The following is a 6,614-nucleotide window of genomic DNA, read 5'->3' as shown; positions in this document are numbered from 1 at the left end:
TTTTCCATCAACTTTTTGAAATACCCACATATATTGTGGAATATTATTCAGCCTTAAAAAATAAGGGAATCCTGCCATTTGAGACAACATAGATGAACCTGACAGAAACGAGACAGAAAGAGAAGTATCACATGATCTCACTCACATGGGGAATGAGACTTCACAGCAGTGGAGAGTAGGATGGAGCTGCCAGGGGCTGGGGAGGGGGAAATGGAGTGATGTTGCTCAAATGTTAAAAGTTTTAATCATGCAAGATGACTAAGTTCCAGAGATCTAATGTATAGCATAGTGATGATAGTTCAGTACTGTATTAAATATTCGTAATTTGCTAAAAAATCTTAAATCTTCTCAGCACACACACACAAAATGGTAACTGTGTAGAAGTAATGAATGTTAATTAGCTTGATTATGATGATAACTTCACAATGTATACATATATCAAAACATCAAAGTTGTACATCTTAAATGTATACATTGAAGTTTCCAAGAAAAAACAGGACTTTAAATTCTCTTTATTTAGTTCCATTTAAAGTGTCTTAAAGTAGTCATGATGGATGGTTACTTAGTAGTTAACACTTATTATTCATTATTATCCTAGGCATTATTTCTTTTATTCTTTAATTTAATGTCTAGATAGAAAATTATTTTCTCAACATACAAATGAAGGAAAACATCAAAAATTGAATTTAAAGTCAATTTATAAGGAACAACTTTAACAAAGATTAACATCCCTAATGCAAAAAGAATTCTTTAAAATGAATTAGAAAAATCTTAACAGAAACTTGGCGAAGGACATGAGCAGACAAGTCACACCCCCCACAAAGAAACACAAATGGCTAATAAATGCATTCTAAGATATTCTTGCGGGCAGGGGTGGGGTGGCCCACAGTCCTGGCCTCAGGACCCCGGGCATGCTCCCTGGCTTGCCTGGTTGCAGGCAGGGGCAGGGCATCTTTTACTCTTCATAGAAATCCAGTCAGATAAATCCTATTGTCTCCATTCTACAGATGAATAAACTAAGAGAGCTCAGGAAGTCACAGTAACACCAAATGTTAAACCCAGGATCCAAACCCAGCAGTTTCCCAAGGCCCTACTCTTGGCATAAACTTGCCAAGATATTACTTCCTATGGGATAGGCACACTTGGTCAATAACTTTCATAACTTTTCTTTCAGTGCAACTCAGTTAATTATTTAATAAACTAGAAATTTTGTTAGTCGTTGGTGATATGGAGATGATTAAGCCTAGATGACATGCTAGTAAGAAAGACAAAGTTTCAAAGACAATGCGGTGCTTTGATAAAAGGCTGTACAGGAACCAGTGAGCACACAAAGCAGGGAGCCGAACAAGCCTGAGAGAGAGGAGAGGTTCTGCCTGAGCCAGCAGTCGCTGGGGTATGGATGTCCTCTATTCCTTCCTTTCCTTGCTACCTGGCTCAGTGCTCTGCATGCAGTGGACACTGAGTAGACTGAGAGGCAGTCAGTGCAGACAGTACCTCAGAGTCTGATCTTCAGAACCACACTGATGGGGTTTGGGTCCTGGTGCCAACACCTGCTAGTTGTGACCTCGGCAAGTTACTTCATCTCTGACGACTCCACTTTCCTTCCTGGAAAGATATGTGACAATTCATAAGATTGTGGGGGTGGTGTGATACAATGTAAAGCCCAACATGCTTGATAAATTTTAGCCATCGTTATCATTCATGAAACTGGCTTTAACTTCAGTGGACCTAAAAAAGTTTCACAGGTGTTGAATCACACTGCTCTTACTGAACAACTAGATATGAACATCTGATATAAAATTCTAGGAAAGTAAGCTTTGTGTGGAAACTAAGGACCATATTTACTCATTTCTCTTTCATTCTTACCTCCATTCTTCTGGAGATGATAATTCATAAATCCTATTTTATAGCTTGTGACTAAAGGATTCAGGGACTAGATGCCCTGATGATCTTGGCCTATGCTTTGAGATCTTATCCACATCATCTGGGAATTTCATTCCAATCGGGTTGATCTTATACAGAACTCCTACACAACCCAATCATCAACTCCCAGCAATAAAGCTAGCCTTATTCATATGGTAGCTTTAATTTGGTTTATTTTCATTCTGTGTAACATCTACTTGTTTTATATGCACATTATAAAAGTACTTCTTTGTTGAGAGACCTTACTTACTAAATATAAAATAACATTTTAATATAAATTACTGACAAAGCATAATTTGTCCCCCAATTTTCTTGCAGATGGTTTAAAGTTAGTAGGAATGCAAGCCAATGGGAAAAATGTGTGGTTCGCCCTTTGAACAGTTAGTGAGCCTTCGTGGAACTCAACTACTAGTTATCTGAACAGTAAATGTTTAAGAGCCAAGACATTTTTGAAAGCATTTACTCTACAAGTCATCACAAAGTGTTATAAAGCTCAGCTCATGTTCCAGGAGAGCTGTTGTTGGCTTCTGGCCAAGCTTTCCAATTGGGTTTACTGTGTGATTCTGGGACACGATGTCACTGGCAGAGTTTCCTCCAGTCCAGCTGCCTACTGCTGCATCCTAGTTTCCATGAGAAAAAGGAGAAGAACATATAATTTCTAAAATATGCCTTAGGGCTGGCTGGTTAGCCCAGTTGGTTAGAACGCGGTGTTGTAACACCTCGGGGTCAAGGGTTTGGATCCCCGTACAGGCCAGTGATGAGAAAACTAAAACATGCCTTAGATTGCTATGCCAAACAACAAAAAACCTAGAGCCCTTTACAGTTAAGCCAGTGTCAGCTGAAAGCAGCCAGCCCTCTCTACCTCTCTGACCCCAAATTAGTCCTCTAGAGTCAAAGGTCCCTCTCTACCAGAAGGTTACTTAGCCCTAAACTGCCATGTCTTAATACTAAAAGAGAAAGAGGTCTTTTTCTAGATTCTTCTCTATTTCCAATTTTCCTCAACAGACGTCATCACCAATATATTTCTTCCTGGTGGTAAACCTAACATGGATCAATTAGAATCTAAAAGAAGAATATAAATTCATTTCACGGCATATTATATTTTATTACAGAAATAGAGGCAAATTACTGGCAAACAATAACTACTGTAGAGTGCTATTCTAATTAAATATTTTTCATTGGAAGAATTAAGTCCTTAATAAATGCTACATTTATCATTACAAAAGATATATATATATACACACACACAAAGAGCAAAGGCAGTGAGACTTCCTCTAGCTATAACTGATAGTTAAAGAAAATATATATATAAAAAAAAAACTTTTGTAGCAATATAAATTACCTTCTTAAAACAGCAAATATTCAATAACTATCTACTGAGCTATTACTCTGCAGCTACTACTGTGAAATAAATAAAACTATATCAGAGTCCTGAATTTACAATACTGTATTTNATCATCTGGGAATTTCATTCCAATCGGGTTGATCTTATACAGAACTCCTACACAACCCAATGATCAACTCCCAGCAATAAAGCTAGCCTTATTCATATGGTAGCTTTAACTTGGTTTATTTTCATTCTGTGTACATCTACTTCTTTTATATGCACATTATAAAAGTACTTCTTTGTTGAGAGACCTTACTTACTAAGTATAAAATAACATTTTTTTTTCCTTTTTGTCTTTTTTCGTGACCGGCAATGGATCGCAACCCTCAGTGTCACGCCCATACCAGACCGGGACCAGCAACGGGATCGCAACCCTCGGCGCTGCGCCCGCACCTCGCTCAGCCAGTGAGCGGCCGGTCTGTATGTGGGATCCGAACCCTCGGCGGGAGCGCCGCCGCGCCCCCAAGCGGCGCACTGTAGCAGTGCGCCACCGGGCCGGCCCTAAAATAACATTTTAATATAAATTATTGACAAAGCATAATTTGTCACCCAATTTTCTTGCAGATCGTTTAAAGTTAGTAGGAATGTAAGCCAATGGGGAAAATGTGTGGTTTGCCCTCTGAACAATTAGTGAGCCTTCGTGGAACTCAACTACTAGATATCTGAACAGTAAATGTTTAAGAGCCAAGACATTTTTGAAAGCATTTACTCTACAAGTCATCACAAAGTGTTATAAAGCTCAGCTCATGTTCCAGGAGAGCTGTTGCCGGCTTCTGGCCAAGCTTTCCAATTGGGTTTACTGTGTGATTCTGGGACACTATTCACTGGCAGAGTTTCCTCCAGTCCAGCTGCCTACTGCTGCATCCTAGTTTCCATGAGAAAAAGGAGAAGAGCATATGATTTCTAAAATATGCCTTAGGGCTGGCTGGTTAGCCCAGTTGGTTAGAACACGGTGCTGTAATACCTCGGGGTCAAGGGTTTGGATCCCCGTACAGGCCAGTGATGAGAAAACTAAAACATGCCTTAGACTGCTATGCCAAACAACAAAAAACCTAGAGCCCTTTACAGTTAAGCCAGTGTCAGCTGAAAGCAGCCAGCCCTCTCTACCTCTCTGACCCCAAATTAATCCTCTAGAGTCAAAGGTCCCTCTCTACCAGAAGGTCACTTGGCTCTAAACTGCCATGTCTTAATACTAAAAGAGAAAGAGGTCTTTTTCTAGATTCTTCTCTATTTCCAATTTTCCTCAACAGACGTCATCACCAATATATTTCTTCCTGGTGGTAAACCTAACATGGATCAATTAGAATCTAAAAGAAGAATATAAATTCATTTCACGGCATATTATATTTTATTACAGAAATAGAGGCAAATTACTGGCAAACAATAACTACTGTAGAGTGCTATTCTAATTAAATATTTTTCATTGGAAGAATTAAGTCCTTAATAAATGCTACATTTATCATTACAAAAGATATATATATATACACACACACAAAGAGCAAAGGCAGTGAGACTTCCTCTAGCTATAACTGATAGTTAAAGAAAATATATATATAAAAAAAAAACTTTTGTAGCAATATAAATTACCTTCTTAAAACAGCAAATATTCAATAACTATCTACTGAGCTATTACTCTGCAGCTACTACTGTGAAATAAATAAAACTATATCAGAGTCCTGAATTTACAATACTGTATTTTTTCACTGATTTCTTCATCCGCTTAATTTTCTTCCTTAAGACTTGATGATCTTGTTTTAAAATATACCGAAAATATCTACAACCTAAAATACAAAATAAACAAAATAAACAAAGAGTTTTAATATTTATCATATTTTTGTAGTATATTTCTACATTGTAAAAATTTTGCTTCAATTCTGGCATACTAATAATTATGAAAACAGATTTATTTATCCATATATCTATATGAGTACATCCTAATCATATTCTAAGAGTTGTCACCAATTAAATGTATTGCTTCCCGCATACAAAGATGTTTCTGATCCATCATAATTAAAGCATATACGTTAGCTTGTTTTCTACTCATCCCCCCAAATCCTAGTTATGCATATTACCATAACTAGGTAATATATTCATATATTAAATAAGCCTTCTCCAAAAGCAAATTACTATAGCTTCTCTCTCAATGTTAGCTTGTAGATCAGCCAAAGTGGCACCTACAACAATAGGAAAGTTCTCTGTAGAAAATCTTGGTGTGAAGGATTAGAATAAACAAGTCACAGGATGGAAGAGATCAAACATCATCTGCTCGTTCTAGCCATCTAGCAAGCAGCTAGATGGAGATCACGTTGCTCTGACAAAGGTGCGTAGTGCTCATCATAAGCTCTACCCACTCTTCATAGTCTTACAATGCAAAGAGGTCCATCTGTCAAGTATTTCGGAGAAATCAAATTTTTGTAGGAAAAATGTAAAGTGGATATTATAAGGGATTTTTTTAATATCTGATAAATGAATAAGACCATAAATCATATGTGAAAAATTAATTTCATTATAGTCTCAGCTTGTATATATCCACCTTCTCTGAAAATTTCCTGGGATATATATTGTACCAATAGTAATTATTTTATTATCCCTGAAAACAGTATGTCAGAACTGCCAATATTTTATTAGCTGGGAAGCAGCTGTGTCTTGTGGTGTTACTACAATAATTTGCATTTCTAAATGTATCATACCACTTTAGGAAAGACAATATACTCTGTACAGAGATTTCTCTTCTAGAGATTTCTAGAAGTGGGCGGGGAGGTAGAGATTTCTGCTTCTACCTATATAGAAAACTGGAAAGAACTTCATTCCCACCCTAACAAAGAGAAAAAGCCAAATAAACTACAAAATCTTAACTCTTCTTAAGCCCACCAGAGAGCTGGCGTCACAGGGTAACCAAGTAGCCGGAATGCCAAGGAGGCCCATCCAAGGAGAAACAGGCCTGGCTTGCTTTCAGCAGAGCTTGAGAAGAAAGGCAGACACCACTCCCCAGTCTAAGCACAAAGCAAAGGCAGGCCAGCACTAGCATTTGAGTCCTGTGATACAATGATGACGAAAACTCAGCTAAACCCCTGAACAGACTGACTCTCCCACACCAACACCCTGACAGAGGAAGACATTTGCCCATTTTCAGGCATAATGATGCCTGATACTCGCAGAATACAAACCTATAAGCAAATAAGGACAGGTATAACAATGCCCATTTCACAGAGAAGGCTCCCAGAGGTAAATTGCTTTACCTACATTACATGGCAAGCTAGAGAACTAGTAAATTAACCCAGGTCTTCAGACTCTGCTAAAACAG

The 6,614-nt window shown here is 37.8% G+C and overlaps 1 long non-coding RNA gene and 1 pseudogene across 1 annotated transcript; both read right to left on the bottom strand.

Annotated features, from left to right (window-relative positions):
* Window positions 1-495: 495 nt before the first annotated feature.
* LOC103609232 lies at window positions 496-5,034 on the bottom strand. Its single transcript, XR_552113.1, has 2 exons — window positions 4,997-5,034; window positions 496-1,605 (listed from the first exon to the last, which is right to left on the bottom strand). It is a non-coding gene; the product is annotated as an uncharacterized LOC103609232 (long non-coding RNA).
* Window positions 5,035-5,049: 15 nt separating this feature from the next.
* LOC103609233 overlaps window positions 5,050-6,614 on the bottom strand; it is a 30,128-nt pseudogene continuing 28,563 nt past the window's right edge.

The sequence above is a fragment of the Galeopterus variegatus genome, unplaced genomic scaffold (genome assembly GCF_000696425.1).
Source record: "Galeopterus variegatus unplaced genomic scaffold, G_variegatus-3.0.2 Scaffold9370, whole genome shotgun sequence".
Taxonomy (NCBI): Eukaryota; Metazoa; Chordata; class Mammalia; order Dermoptera; family Cynocephalidae; genus Galeopterus; species Galeopterus variegatus.
This window is presented reverse-complemented; position numbering and strand designations above follow the sequence as displayed.